Raw genomic sequence first — 16,874 nt, 5'->3', positions numbered from 1 at the left:
GCTACAGGTTAGCTTGCTTGCTTGCTTGCTTTTTCCTGCTGTGTTAATTGATGTTTGCTCGTTCATTGTGCTGATATGAGACTCGCGTGAATGCAGGCAGGAAAGGGGTTGTTACATGCCGGAATTTATATAGGATTCGTCAACACAAATATTTTTATATGGTTATTTAGTATTATGTTAATCATTACAAAGTTGTGTTTAAATGTATTTCGTAATTCAGAGGTCTTATGTAACTAATTAACAAATAATATTTCTCTCTGTCAAACATAGTTACTTAATAAAAAGTAGGTTCTCTGAACAAAATATTTGAATATTTAAATAAACATAATGACTGTTGATGGAACTATGACCATAAATATAATGCATTATTTATTATTCGAGAAAATTAGAAACAAGGATATACATAATGTAGGTACAGGTCGTAAATATCTTTAGAAAAATAATTTTATAGGTAACGTTTTTGAAATACATTTAATAATTTAGGAATCCCTTCCCCACAAAACCAAAAGAAATAACTATAAAACTAATCAGTTTAGAAGTATAATTTTACCACTTGCTCTCTTAGTTTGTGGTCGCCTCATACTGTGCACAATGCATACCAATATTTTATGCTTGGACACATTATCGCTTGTGTGTATTACTATGAGGTCATTACGTCTTTGTGCATGAAGACGGGAACGTTTTTCGCTGATTAAATTTCCCGAACAGCTGAATATTCTCTCGTTGGAGAGACTCGTAGCGGGTATGTTAAGCACCTTTTTCGCTACACAGGCGGATTATTTTTCCACCACCGCAGTATATTTTCGTCACTAATAAACCTTTCTTGCAAGTGCCTACTGACCTCATCATGTATCATTGGCGAATTTTCTGCCCAATCGTCAAATTTTGTTTTCTTACGTTGCACTGAATTTTCTTCATTTGAAGAAGATGGGACTTATTGTCTATTTTGATTGGGTAGCTGCTCTGAAAATATATCTGTCCAAGTTTTGATATTTTATGCTAATAACAGAATATTAAGAATATCTAATTTGCATAGGTATAATAATAATAATAATAATAATAATAATAATGAAGAAGAAATAACCAGAGACATTACCTTCAGCGCACATTTGTCGAGCTGCCTCGAAAACAGACATTTGTTCTCCTGCATTTAGTTTCTTTAATGTGCGATATTTAGGCACCGGCACCAAAAGTGTTGCAATTTTGTGTAACATAGTGACTTCCATTTTTCGCTCCAGGAAGACACCAGCGGTTTGTTTCAAAAGCTTCAAGTAATGAAAATTCATTTAGTATGAAAACATTTTTACATTTAAATATCAGGAGACTCACATTAAAATTTAAAAAAGTGAAATATTAGCTGTTCATCGTCATCCTGTGGAGTACAATGGGTTCTTAAGGTATAAAACCACGGAAGGACCAGATGTAAAGTCGGGTCCTCATCACCCTCAAGATCAGTTGTGGCTATCTTAAATGGCCTAAGAAATGTTAAAGCAGGCCAGTAATATCCTGATCATAACCGAGCTATCAGAGGCACCCTCCTTCTCTAAAATAGTTCTCACAGCATCTATCTGGGAGTGAACTGATTGCAGCATGTCAAAATAACTGTTCCACCGAGTGGAAACATATGGTTTCAAAGATGATTGTAACCTCACACATAGGCTTCTTCTTTTAAAGTACGAAACCGGAGATTTCACTGAATTAATAACAGCTAACACATCAGGAACACTTTCTTTCAAAAAGGGTTCGCTCAGAACATGCTTCAAGACCGTATTAATACCGAAATATGAGCCATGCATGGAAGACGCTTGTATATGCTGAGGGCCTTAACAATATTGCTTCCCTGGCCTGTTACAAATGTAATTTTGCAAATATCTTCATGAGAAACGCCATGTCCTTTCAAACGATCTTCCAATTCACTGCGAATAGTTTCACCAGTTTCTAGACAGTCAGGGAAGACCGAACACATTAATACATACTTATTGAGAGATAAATCTGTATTTATATAGTGCATTGTGACAGACATATAGTGCACACCCTTGTACTTATCTGTCCACAGGTCAGTGGTACTCGCACAGATACCAGATTTAATAGCACGTATTATATCAGGAAGCGTTTTACTGCGCAGTTTGTCCGCGAAAGTTTGTACCTTCCTAGCAACTGTGACTCGAGAGAGTATAACATTTTTAATATTCACCGAGTCATACTTTTTGCCCATTTCTATCAGCGTTTGCCCTAAATTTAAAAATCCTTTACCATCAATAGTTGTAAACGGTCTCAAGTCCTTGGCGCACATTTCCACGCACTTATCAGTCACCAAGTCCTTGTCCTCTTTCAAAATATTTTTAGACTGTGGAAAATTTGGGTCAAATTTGCAGACATGTCGCAACATACTTGAGGTCCCTGAATGGGTGCTGAGTAGCTTTTTGCAAAAAATGCATTGCGAGTAACCTACTGGCTTACTTGATACCTGTTCATAAACACCTGAAAATTTTTCCCATAATAGACTTGAGCCCTGCTTTACTACTAGAATAAATTCACCACTTTTTAATTTTTTTTCGACTTCCTTTACGATTGATTTGTTGATTTTTCTAACTACAACAGAGCTGCACTGGACGCAAAACGTAGCTACACTAACATATAACGACACATTCACGTCGCATCGATAGCAAACTTCACGTTCACTCTTGTCAAGTCCGGCAGTCCGAACGGGTCCCAGGCAACCTGTCAGGCTTAGGGAAACCCAGGTTTTGGTTTGCTATGACTAGCGCGCTCAGTACGCGTGCACTCTTGCTTCGCTGACGCTCAAGCTAAGCTGCTTTGCTTGTTGCAGAGCAGCTTGGGGCAGGCAAGCCTGAAGTACAATTTGTACACCTTTACTTTGTTCTTCTCCCCAGCATGAGTGGCAATATTTTAGATTCTTTCAGTTTTTCATTCCAAATTCTTACAATTTTCTCCATGACACAATTGAAAAGGAGGGGAGATAGACCATCGCCCTGTCTGACACCTGTATTTATTTTGAAAGGTCGAGATACTTCACCCATAAATTTTACTTTCGAGATAGTGCCTGTAAGTGTTTCACGAATTAGGTTTTCCAATTTAGTTTTAACTCCAAATTCACGGATTACTTTATCTAGGGTTTCCCTATCAACAGAGTCAAAGGCTTTTTTAAAGTCAATAAATGTTACAACTATGTCTTTGGAGTTTATTAATTTGTGTCGAATTATAGATTTCAGGTTGAAAATCTGTTCGGAGCAAGATCTTCCTTCTCTAAATCGACCTTGATATTCACCCAATTGACTGTCCAGTGTCGATTTTACTCTATTTAGTAGTATTGTTGAGAATATCTTGTAAGCAACTGGCAAGAGAGATATACCTCTGTAGTTGTTGACATCCTGCTTGTTACCCTTCTTGTGTAATGGGTGTATTAGAGCCACTTTCCAATCCTCTGGGATCTTTTCTGTTTCCCAAATTTCTTCAAAGATTATTTGTAGATCTTCTATAATTTTCGGTTCAGCCCATTTTAAAAGTTCAGCTGTTATGGAGTCTTCCCCACTAGCTTTGTTATTTTTAATATTTTTTATTGCTTCCTTTATTTCTTCTAGATTTTCCTGAATTTCTGAAAATTCTAATTTATGATTTGGCTCAGGGCAGTTCAGCAGGTGTTCGAAGTGTTTTGCCAGAATCTCACAATTCTCGGCATTGTTAAGGCCAATATTACCATTTGCATCTCTGAAGCAAATGCTCCGGGATTGATAACCTTTCAGGTTATTCTTAAAGGTCTGATAGAAATTTCGGGAGTTATTTCTTACAAAATTATTCTCAGTTTCTACTAGCTGCGATTTTTCAAAAGATCTTTTAACCTGCCTTATTATTCTTGTTGTTTCCTTTCTTTGTTGTTTAAATAGCTCATAGTGTTCATTCTTTCCGGAACATTTCCATTTTTTCCACTTTTTCACTCTTTCCATAAGTGCTTCCTCACATATGTTATTCCACCATACTTTCTTTTTAGTTTTAACTGATCCAAATACTTTTTTCGCTGCACTATTAATCTGTTTAGATAATTCTGGCCATTTGCCATGCTGAGTTACTTTAATTTCTTCCTGAAAGTTTTCTATAGTTGCTTGTGTAATGTTGAGCCTATCTATGTTGTATTTCGTTAATTTTCTCGGCATTCATTGATTCCTGCGAGGTAGAAGCTTTAGCTTAATTTTAGAGAGGTAATGATCGGAGTCAAACTCCCCACTTCTTATTACTTTAACATTCATAATTTCCTTAATACTTTCTTGAGAAAAAGCTACATGGTCCAACTGAAACTCACCTAACATCGGATTTGGGGACACCCATGTTTTAGCCTTTCTTGGAAGTTTCTTAAAGAAGGTCGACATTAATTTTAGGTGAAAGGATTTACAGAGATTAATTAGTTTCATGCCATTTTTGTTTGTTCTTTTGTGTGCCGGATATGCCCCTACTGTTTTGCTGAAAACTTTTTCTTTGCCTACCTGTGCATTAAAATCACCGAGTAGAATAATATTTGATTTTGTAATTTTTGACATTTCATCATCTAGAAGACTCCAGAATTCTTCAGTTTTACTTGGGTTCTTGCTATTATCTTCATTTATTGGTGCATGACAGTTAACAAATGTATACTTTTTGTTCTTGCATTTAAGTGTGAGAAGAGATAACCTTTCTGAACTAGATTTGAATTCGATAACATTATGAACTATTGCTTTATGGACATAAAAGGCAGTACCTAGTAGTGGCATTCCTTTCATAATTTTGATTGCTGGTTTACCTTTAAAGATTCTATAATTTTTTGTTTCTGTTACATTCTCATCCATAAACCGTGTCTCTTGAGCTGCTAAGATCTGGATTTCATGTCTATCTAAGAAAATTTCCAGTTCTTTCTGTTTGCCGGTTTTTAGCAAGGAATTTACATTAAGATTGCCTGCAAAGAATTTCCTCTTAAATTTAAGTCTGAAAGGATTCCAAGGATGCTCCGACTCACCCTTATTGCAGATGTTGGGACTCCCCAGAACCCTAGGTCCCGATGCATTGCATAACGCAATGGTGGATTTCTCTTCCGAGCTACCAGCTGGGGTAGTGCTTTCATTCAGCGGACTTTCCATTCTGCAATTGAAATTGTACATTGTACAAGGTAGGAAATTAATTCCAAGATAAGATCGGATTGTTAGCCCGAAATGATTTTTTATTCGTGCTTTACTCCACTAGGTTCTTCCGCTCTCTCCGCCGTTGAGACATTAAATTCCTCGTCCGCCTTCGAGACCGTTGACCAGGTTTCACCTGTAACCCTAGGCAGGGGCCCTTACAGGGTGCTACCATCCGGAGCCAGATGGACCCAGGTTTTTTTACGAGGTTGTTACTCCTCCCCCTCCTCCTTCCCCATCACTTGCAAGATGGGGCCCCGGGCTTGGGACCGGCAATGGCGGAGTTTCTTATCACTTTATCTTATAAATAAAATTGTAGGGTTTCCGCTATCTGTAATTTCATTCATTTCGCCTTATTTTGATATATTTACTCGTCTTATGTTAACTCAAGACCGTATCAGTAGTTTTCAGCTTTCATGTCTGTTTGTCTGTTTGATTCACCATCACGGGTAAACGGCTGAATAGATCTCGACCAAACTTCATATTTAGAGTCTACTCACCCAGGAGCAGGTTTTGATATGCATATCACTTAAACATCACTGAATAGACTGGGGGTTTTCAGGAAGACCAGAAGAGATTTCTTCAATTTTCTCTTACACTATTGATTATACCTCGACCAAATTTCATATTTAGATTCTACTAATCCAGGAGCAGGTTTCGATATGCATATCATTTAAAAATTACTGAATAGACTGTGGGTTTATACGAAGACTAGAAGAGTTGTTGTTGTTGGGTAATTATGTTCTAACTTTACATGATTATCACACTACTGTAAGTGACAATTGCCACCGGGATATTTCCCAATTGCGATGTATTTGTTAATAATAATAGTAATAATATATATGTCAGCTGATTGATTTGCCCGCCGATGCTGCCGACGGAGTGAAAAATAAACATCCCTAGGCGATTTCAACCAGCCACCTACCCACTGGGAACTTGAGTTTGTATCTACTGGTCTACGGCGCTTCGCGAACAGGCGCGCATAACAACACAGCTATTAGTCTGCGTGCTACTTTTCACCTCGCTCGTATTTATTTATAGCAAACGGTGCTATCTAATTGCTCCCTCCAAGATACTCCTGTTATGATGACAACTTCTGTGTGAGTAATGTTTCGACCCCAACTTGGCAGGTTCGATCCTGGCTCAGTCCGGTGGTATTTGAAGGTGCTCAAATACGTCAGCCTCGTGTCGGTACATTTACTGGCACGTAAAAGAACTCCTGCGGGACTAAATTCCGGCACCTCGGCGTCTCCGAAAACCGTAAAAGAGTAGTTAGTGGGACGTAAAGCAAATAACATTATTATTATTATTATTATTATTATTATTATTATTATTATTATTATTATTATTAGTAATGTTTCATTGCTCCTGTGTATCGAACCAGGAACCACAACGTCATGGTTGCGTATGACAATGCTCGTCACTATACAGCAGGGCCTATCAAACGCCCAAAATCTCACGCGTGCAAATTGAGGCGCAGAGTTCCTGTGCACAGTGCATCGGTCGCACTCGACTTGGTTCGGACCAATGCTTCGTCCCTGGGTTACTTGGCTAAGCTTGGCTCAACTCGGCTCGGATTTGGAGCATTACGGAGCAAACGGGGAAGAGGGAGACAAGCGGAGCGAGCGAGACAGGCGTGGGGAAAAAGAGAGACAGCGCTATTGCTCCAAATCGAGGAGTGGGAGTCTGCACTCTGGTCAACCAAGCGAAGTCGTCTTTTGCACCGTGCACAGTCTGGTGCATGCACCCTGAGAGGTCCTGCAATACAGTACTGGCCATGAAACGGAAGCACACATAGTGTCTAGCTTGTAGACATCACTGAGATCCAATTTCTAAATCGATGGATAACACATAAACAACAAATAGCGCAGGAAATTGTTTTTTGGAGGTAATAACATACCTCATCATTAAGCAGAGGTTATGCGATCCGTTCCGAAGGTGGAATGTAGTAACTTAGTCGGTAGAGGCGATACGGTATAATTTACAGTAGTTTGTGTCCACCTAGTGCTCTCTACCATTTTTATCGCTATCGAGAGCAACTTGTAGGCACAGTCATATTTTGGAAAACACTATCAATATTAACGGGGAACACTTACCGTAATTCCCTTATTTAGTTTCATTTCTCCGTATAGTAATTTTTTTCAAAAAGTCGCACCTACACATTTAGCTCTTTTGGCGACGATGGGACAGGAAAGGGCTAGGAGTGGAAAGGAAGCAGCCGTGGCCTTAAGTAAGGCACAGCCCCAGTATTTGCTTGTGTGAAAATGGGAAACCACGGAAGACCATCTTCAGGGCTGCCGACAGTGGGGTGCGAACCCACTATCTCCCGAATACTGGATACTGGCCTCACTTAAGCGACTGTAGCTATCGAGCAGTACGTAAGAGATAGTAAGTATTTGGTCCATAAATAGTTTAGGTGTCCGCCTCTGTGGTGTAGTGGATAGCGTGATTAGCTGCCAACCAAAGAGGCCCGGGTTCGATTCCCGGCTCTACCACGAAATTTGAAAAGTGGTACGAGGTCTGGAACGGGGTCCACTCCGCATCGGGAGGTCAACTGAGTAGAGGTGTGTTCGACTCCCATCCTCGAAGTGTTTTCCGTGGTTTCCCACTTCTCCTCTGGGCAAATGCCGAGATGGTACCTAACTTAAGGCCACGGCCGCTTCCTTCCCTCTTCCTTGCCTGTCCCTTGCAATCTACCCATCCCTCCACAAGGAGCCTGTTCAGCATAGCAGGTGAGGCCGCCTGGGCGAGATACTTGTCCTCCCCGATCCAAAGTCTCACGGTCTAGGACACTGCCCTTTAGACGGTAGGTGTGAGATCCCTCCATCTACCTACTAATGTTTTCATTCTCCACCCTGATGGGGTGGGGCAGCCACCTAGAAGGGAACACCTTCTCTCTGGCCAGGAGATGAACACGTTGAGTGGGAGTGAAGGATATGTAGGATGGTAAGGGCGTTAGCTTCTTATCTGAGGGAATAGTTTTAATTATGTTATAAATATGGGGACAAAGGACACGATGATAGTATTGGAGGAGAAAATGTACAACATTTAGCTAGCAGCTGAACGTGTACATAGTTTTCTGACGATACAACATAAGTACAAATTATAGTGATTTGATGGAATGTTGCTATAATATTCGTGTTACAAGAAATGGGTGATCGATCAGTTGAACATGCGTAAAGGAGTCACATTGTACATGAAATGATTGTAAGAAGGGGTTCGCCGACGTGGGTTCACGCACAAGATGATAATTACAATGGGAGGAGAAATAGGTTAATTATTTTCGCTTTTGTTGCTATTGATGCTGAGGGTGATAAGTGAACAGGGAGGGTCCCGTAAGAGGCCCCGGTCAGCCACCACCCTTGGGTGTAGGAAGGGAACCATAGAGGTGAAGAGGGGACTGGATGAAGAGTGGGGAAGGAGGGGGAGGGCCATTAAGGAGTTAGGTTAGGAGAGGATGAGCTCGGTTGAGGGCGCGTAGGACGGCTCGTTGGAAGTGGATGAGGACGAAGTAATCCAGTTTGGGGAAGGGGAAACTGTCATAGAGGTCGTACGTGTGGAAGAGGGACGGGAGTGGGGCTGATGACCTAGCAGTTAGGCCCCTTTAAACAACTAGCATCATCATCAGGAACGGGAGGCGTAGGGCATGACCGACAAGGCGACGTTCTATGGAAAGTAGTGGGCGGCACAGCGTAGATTGGAGTGGGCGGCAGCTGTCCAGGCAGTGAGGCCATAGGTAATGTGGGGACGGACGAAATACTGATGATGATGATGCTTGTTGTTTTAAGGGGCCTAACATCGAAGGTCATCGGCCCCTAGGACGAAATACTTGTAGGTTAAAAGGAGTAGAAAGGAGTTAAGACACCACCGAGCGCCGGCTAACTGTCGGACCAGCCCAGCACGGGCGGCGGTCTTGGTTTTGAGGTGGAGGAAGTGGGGACGGAAAGTTAGGTGTTCATCGAAATGGATTCCTAGGTATTTGAGGGTGGAATGGTTTCGGACGGGGGTATCAGGGATTCGGAGGTGGAGATTGTAAGGGTCACGGGTGCTGCTGAATCTCCGGCATCTGCGGCGAAATAGGAGGGACTGAGTCTTAGATGGGTTAAGTTTAAGGTGCCACCGATCACACCAGTTGATGAAGGAGCCTAGGTCAGGTTGAACGGTACGGTTAATAGATTGGATAAAGTAGAGGGTGCGATGATGGCGGTGTCGTACGCAAATTGAGGATTGGGGTTGGGGTATACCTACTGCAAAGGGGATAAAAAGAGGAGGGGGGGAGTTGAGAGCCTTGTGGGACACCTAGTGAGAGGAGAAAGAGGAGGAGAGCTGATGGTTGATGGAGTTCTGGGTGTTGCGTTTGTTGAGGAAGCAGTAGATAAGCCGGATATAGGAGAGGGGAAGAGCAAAGAAAAGCTTGAAAAGGAGGGCAGGGTGCCAGATGGAATCAAATGCTAGATGGAAAAAAACGTGACTAGAAATGTGGGACGGGCACGATTGAAATTATTGGATATGATCTGGAGCAGCCGTAGGAGTTGAGCAGCGGTGGACATGCCAGGACGAAAGCCGAATTTGGAGGGGGAAGTAGGTGGTTACTGTGAAGATGCGAGTAGAGACGGCGAACAGGGATTTTATCAAGGATTTTGGCAAGGCCGTAATAAGGATGATGGGATGGTAGGAGTCAAGGTCTAAGGGCGGTTTACTGGATTTGGGAAAAAGGAGCGCTGGGGTGTGTTTCCAGGATGACGGGTAAAAGTCGGTTCCAAGGATAAAGGTGCAGAGTGTGGCTAGGAAGGTGAAAAGGATCGGAGGAGCTTGGCGGATGTGTAGGCAACGGGTCTTGTCAGGACCAGGGACAGTGTTACGAGTTTTGGATACGACGAAACGGATTTCGGTTGGGGGTGATGGGATCGTCTAGGGGATGGTTTGTGAAGGTGTGGTTCATGGAGGGTGTGAGTTCGGGGTAGGAGGGTAGGTTTAGTTAGAGCTGAGTGTCTGAAGTATCGAAATTAGAGTCAGCATGTGTGTTGAAACGGCGTTTGAAGTTCTGAGCGAAAATTTCCAGTTTCTCCGTGGTGTTGGCTGCGACGGCGCCACAGTCTATGATCGGATATCTAGGAGTAGAGGATTGACCAAGGAGCGTGTTCAGCTTTCGCCAGTACTTGGATGGGTGTGCGTGGAAATTGTTGAGAGTGGTGCAGTTATGGGCTCAGGAGCGACGGGTGTGGGCTGCAAGGTAGTTCGTTATGGTGCTGAGTGTCTGTCGATGTCGGCGGAGAAAGCAAGGATCGCAGGTGGATTTTAATTGGCGAAGGTGGAATTGGGTGAGCTTTCGGAAGTGGACGAAACGGGGAGGAAGTCGGGATTTGGACGGTGAGTGGAGGGTGGTGGGAATGTGGGCCGAGGATGCAGAAATAGTTGCAGATAGGTTATAGGTGTTCAGGGTGACTACTGATTGTAGATCGTCCAGTGGAAGAGGGGTGTTTTCCAGGGTTTGGGATAGATGTGTCTGGTATGAGGGCCAATCTGCTTGAGTGAAGTTGGTAATCCCTATAGGGGGTGGGTAGGGGATTTGGAGAAGGACGGAGAGGTGGTCACTGCCAATACATGGAAGTAGAGAGACTTCTAGGTGGTGGGGAGGGAAATTATGGGTGATGTCCGGTCCCGCGGTTTAGGGGGCCATGCGTCCGCCTGTCACTCTGCGGCCCCGGGTTCGATTCCCGGGCGGGTCAGGGTTTTATAATTGTAATGATTAATTCCCCTGGCCTGGGGACTGTTTTCTTGTCGTCCTTAACATTCATTTCCTCACATTCAACACATTACACTTCCGCCATTACATAATACACGCAGTTTCCTCACATATTGTGCCAGTAGGGGCAAAAGATCTACATAGGTCGACGCCCCGAACAAATACCATTTAAAAATGTGAGTGATGATGACATTTGGGGTGGTGTTGGAGAAAGGCCGGGTGTGTTCCGGAATAGGAATGAGGAAGAAATCGATGTGGATAAGTAGGTTATGCTAGGATCCCTTTCGATGTGGGAGCTGTATGTTAGGTTAAGGTCTGCTAGGAGCTGAAATTGGAAAAAGGTGTCACTGAAATGGGAGATATAGGCCAGAGGTGGTTGGAGGTGGGACCTCTGGTCGTCGTCGTATCGTATGGCTTTTAGTGCCGGGATATCCCAGGACGAGTTCGGCTCGCCAGGTGCAGGTCTTTCTATTTGACTCCCGTAGGCGACCTGCGCGTTGTGATGAGGATGAAAATGATGATGAAGACGACACATACACCCAGTCCCCGTGCCATTGGAATTAACCAATTAAGGTTATAATCCACGACCCGGCCGGGAATCGAACCCGGGACCTTTGAACTGAAGGCCAGTACGCTGAACGTTTAGCCAACGAGTCGGACGGACCTGTGGTAAATGGTGGCAACATGTACTGTAAGATTCGAGAGGGGAAGTAAATAGTGGCGGTAATGGATTCGGGGAAGGAGAGAGGGTAAGGAGGGGAGTGGATGTGGACTGGGAGTGACGTGCATGAAGCTAGTGCGGAACCACCCCGGCCGATGTCATGAGGGTGGTCCGAGCGGTATAGATTGAAGCCGTGGAGATGGGCGAACTGATGAGGCCAGAGCATAGTTTCATTGAGAAGAAGGACATGGGAGGGGTGTTGGACTGTGAGGGCTTGGGAATGGAGGCGTTTGGAGTGGAAGATCCTGATGTTAAGGTAGAGGATGGAGATGGGCTTAGGATACCGGTGTCCGGAAGAGACTCTATCCACGATCAAACTAGAGTCTCAAGGGGGTTGAAGTGGAAATGTGTGTTGAGGCCGGAGTGGGAAGTTTGAAAGTGCATATTAGGGGATTGGTTGGCCGCGGCTTGCAGTTGGGTGACGACTATGGTGGGATGGAATGGATGAATGTTAAAGAGGGAGACGGTGATGAATCGAATGATCTCTTCAAGGGTAGGAGGAGGAAAGAGTGAGCGAGTTGGTTGGGTGGGGTTATCGATGGTACGGATGGGAGTGACTAATTCAGGGCGGTTTTCAGGAGGGGTGGGACGGGCTTTACATTGACGGAAGAACGTGGGGTGGGGGTCACCACAGGTATTGCACTTGGAGGGCCGTTGAACATTGGGGCAAAGGTAGAAACTCCACTAATAATGGCCTTATCCATGTCCTCAGTGGTAAGGAGTAGGATCCTCACCACGAAGGTGGGTCCTGATGAGTTTCTGATGCGGAAGGCTTTCCGGACGGTGACACCCTCCGCTTTCACCTGGGAAACGAAGGTGTTTTCTGTGATATCCAGGTCTACTCCCCGGATCACTCAACTGAACTGGCTGAGACGTTGCGGGGGGTTGGGGTGTGTGTAAGGAGGGGTTTTGGTGGTGAGAGTGCACAAGGGCTTGAGGAGTGATGCTGATCCTAACTAGGCGGCTCCTACCGTGTGGGTGAACTGGCGTGCGACGTCTTCCCTGTTGACTTCAATGATTACTCCATTAGATGTTGGACGGATGTCTGCTATCTCGAGTCGCTGGATCGAAGATGTTTTTTGGCTGCGGAATTCTGGTGAGGGGTTGTGCAGGAGGAAGGTATGTGTGCCTTGGGGTGTTTTCTGAAGAGTGCGGAAGTTAACAATTGGTCGGCGGGCACGGGAGAAGGGTGAGAATTCGGAGATGGAATTAATACCAGGTGGCAGATTTGGAGTGTCCATGAGGGATGGTGTTTGTAGATGTAGATTATGCTGGTGCTGCGGCGGCTCCCAGAAGACGTTCCCGGACGGTGTCGTCATCCGTTGGATTGGAGAGGGAGCGCTTCACAGCGATCCTGGAGGTTCGTTTTGGTGCGGGATCTGCTAAGACATGGCGTGTTGGCGGTGGCGGTGGGAGGAATTCTGTGCTGCGGCATGCGACACCTCAGCTGTGTGCGGGAGTGGTGATCGTCGAAGCGCTGGATGATAAAGAAATGTTGGTCGTAGTTGTGGTTGTGGTGGTGTAGGTTGTAGTGGCAGTCCTGAACATTGTATCGTCATGATGAATCTGTAACTCTCAGGCTTAAAGTGTGAGACCCCCAGTTGTCCTTCGAGCAGACCCAGGATACCTGGAATTAGCTGATCCCGGCCAGACGAAGATAATAAAAGCCTCACAACGTCCTGAGGTGACATCTCTCGTCAATCACTTAGACCACTTAGCGATCCACCTTTAAAAACAGCGATAAACTGCCGTGGCCTCGTACGGTGTTGGTATTGACGTTGGATACAGAGCACAAATAGTAGAGAAATATTCCACTACTTGCGTTGTGGACGTCGAAGAAGATGACGGGATCCCTCGCTGAGTCCGAAGGAGAAACCGACCTTGGACGGCAAACAGGTGAAGAAAGAAAGAAAGGAAGACAGAAAAAGAAAGAATAGCTTAGGTAAGAAGATAAGCATAGAGAGAAGGCTTGTTATTATTTATTATTATCTTTGTTATTACCTATTTGTGCTTAAATAGACACATTATTTTATTGTTTAATGTTCAAAACATATTAAGCATAACATAAATGACCTTGGTTTCTATTCCTATAATTGAAGACAATATACGGAGGAATGATGTATTTTAGTAGAAGTATGTCTACTTAACGATGGGCAGACGTCTGGAATAATAGCTCAGTCAGTAAAACGGTTGGGTAGTGTCAGGTATTGTAGTTGTAAGTTGAGATTCGAATCGCATTCTCTGCAGTTTTTGTATGTTAAATGTTATTATTATGTTTGACGTTTTTAGCCGTCACACGATGCCGTGGCAAACTGATCTCTAATGGAATAAGAATATCTCACCGTAGTGAGCCAACGACTGCTGAGGATATTTTTACCGCAGCCGGAACAGACATTTTCACGTGGAATCCGAACTACCCCGCGAGCTCGTCTAGTAAATCGTTTACAGGTTGGTCAGGAAACGTGGAATTCAAATGGGTTTTGCGAGGCGGAGTTACTAAATCTGCTCCTGGCACAGCGAGAAATAAGCATCAAACAGAAACACAACGGGGGTTTCAGTCTTTGTCACCGTATCGTACTTGGTAAGTTGCGATCCTCTTAGCTCAGATGACAGTGTTCAAATACTTCTCGTGGCGAAGTTTTTTGTGCTCTCAAGACGACCTTAAGCCACTTGCGTATTTAATAACACCGCCTCGCAAAGCCCATTTGAATTCGCCCACGAAACGATTAGTTTGGCTAACTTCAGTAGCTGATAAAAAGACAACGGTACGAGATACCGAATTATTTTTTCAAGTTATTCATCAGTATGACCAACCCTCCAACGCTCATATACCAGGTTCACGTTGTTTCCTACCACGTGTACAGGCCTTCTGTTTCGATTAGTGCTTGAAGTCTGGGAGGAACGGAAGCCATGAGACGAGCAGTACATTGCTCGCTCTCGGCTACTTCCTCCCAAACATCAAAGCCTAGATCCCAATGGTCATTTGGGATCTTGGGGCTCGGTCAGGCCAGTTCTCCCTTATAACGCGCTTCGTCTCGGCCCACAAGTTTTCTATATGTGTGAGATCCGCAAGCAAGCCAGTATATAAAATTGATTTCGTCCTGTTCGCAAACCACCTTTGGACCATGTTTCTCCTCAACATGCGATTATGCGAAGCTGAAAAATATATAACGAGAATTATAGTGTTTCACTCAAATGCACACAATTTCGACGTGACAGAAAATGGTTGTTCAAGTTGAGTATAGCAGTGCCAAAAACAGTGCACTACGAAATGAACAAGCTTAAACTTAATTTTTTGTCCGGTTCCATGGCTCAATAGTTAGCGTGCTGGCCTTTGGTCCAAGCGAACCCAGGTTCGATTCCCGGCTGGATAGGGGATTTTAACCTTCATTGGTTAATTTCGATGGTTCGGAGACTGGCTGTGTGTGAGCCGTCTTCAAGATTAGAATTCATCTTATGCAGAGCACCATTCTCACAGACGTGCAGGTCGCCTATCAGGCGACAACTCGAAAGACCTGCACCAGGTCCCTCCGGAGGCCACACGACATGATTATAATTTGATTTTCTTTTAGAAACAGGTCCAGCATTGGATTCGAACACGGATGTGCTGAACAGCAAGCGGAGATTTTATCCACGAAATCACGCGTGACCCTAATCAATTCTACGTCGCTCGGGTGTAGTGTTTCTCGCTTCTCGAACGAACCAACCCGAATATTCACAAGCACTTACGAAAGGGTATTGATCCAAAATGAACCCTGCTACGGATATCATTTTAACACAATGCCTAGCCACTCATGGTCCGTCCGCGACCGAGTTAAGGTACTTGCAGAGGAAGGTCAAATGACGGCTTCCGGGGCAGGTGAGCGCTATGGGGTTCCTGTCAGGACAGCAAGAAGATGAATTCAGCAGGATTGCGAAACAGGAAAATGCAGGCGTCGTTAGTGGATTGTGATGTGTTTCAACACCAGCCCAGAAAAATGAGCTGGTGAACGCATCACGTCAGAATCCGTTTCTGAATGCGGTGTAATTCAAGCGCAATACTGGGTTTCTTAAGGCCGTGGATACAGTTCGGCCACGATTCCGTTCCACTGTTGGCTTGCGGAGTAAAAGTGCGCCCGTTAAGACGAAGCTCTCCGACGAGCATCAGTTCTGCCACCTAGCATCTGCCGAGGATAATATCGAAAGCATTTTTCAACAGGACCAGTCCCCCATACACATCAGTAATGACCCAAAGATGGTTCGCCGAGCAGGAAGAAAACTATCTTATAGACTGGCCTCCTTGCGTATCGGATCTCTGACCAATAGTAAACGTGTGGACTGAGACGAAGCTTGTAACGAGAGAGAAGTGGCCACACGCCATGACCATTGGGATCTAGCCATTGATGTTTGGGAGGAGGTTGTCGAGAGCGAACAATGTATTGTTCGTCTCATGATTTCCGCTCCTCGCAGACTTCAATCGGTAATCGACACAGACGGCCTGTATACGATTTACTAGACGAGCTCGCGGGGTGGTTCGGATTCCAATTGAAAATGTATGTTGCGGCTGCTGTAGAGATATTCTCAGCAGTCGTTAGCTCACTACGGTGAGATATTCCTATTATATAAGGTGTCAGTTTACCAACTCCTCCACGACATCGTGTGAGAGCTAGTAAGGCCAAACATAATAACAGCGTTGAATACACAAAAGAGGTACAGAGTGGGTTTCGAATCTCAACTTACAACTACAGAATCTGACACTAGCCACTCGTTTTCCAGGAAGAGCTATTATTCCGCTGGTCTGCCCGTCGATAAATCGACATACTTCTGCTAAAACATAGCAATCCTTTTTATCTATAAATTGCCTTCAATTGTAGGGAATCAAAACGAAGCCATTCTGCCATGCTTAATTTAACAAGGAACTAACATTTTTGTGTATTAAACAATAAAATAATGTGTCTAATTAAGAGCAAGTTGGTAGTAACAAATATCAAAAGTAAATAATAATATACCTTCTCTTTTTTTTTGCTAGGGGCTTTACGTCGCACCGACACAGATAGGTCTTATGGCGACGATGGGATAGGAAAGGCCTTGGAGTTGGAAGGAAGCCGCCGTGGCCTTAATTAAGGTACAGCCCCAGCATTTGCCTGGTGTGAAAATGGGAAACCACGGAAAACCATCTTCAGGGCTGCCGACAGTGGGATTCGAACCCACGATCTCCCAGATGCAAGCTCACAGCCAACTCGCCCGGTGATTTGGAAATCAG

Source organism: Anabrus simplex, chromosome 2 (genome assembly GCF_040414725.1).
Source record: "Anabrus simplex isolate iqAnaSimp1 chromosome 2, ASM4041472v1, whole genome shotgun sequence".
NCBI classification, from domain to species: Eukaryota; Metazoa; Arthropoda; class Insecta; order Orthoptera; family Tettigoniidae; genus Anabrus; species Anabrus simplex.
The sequence above is the reverse complement of the archived record's forward strand: the minus strand, read 5'-3'. Positions refer to the sequence as shown.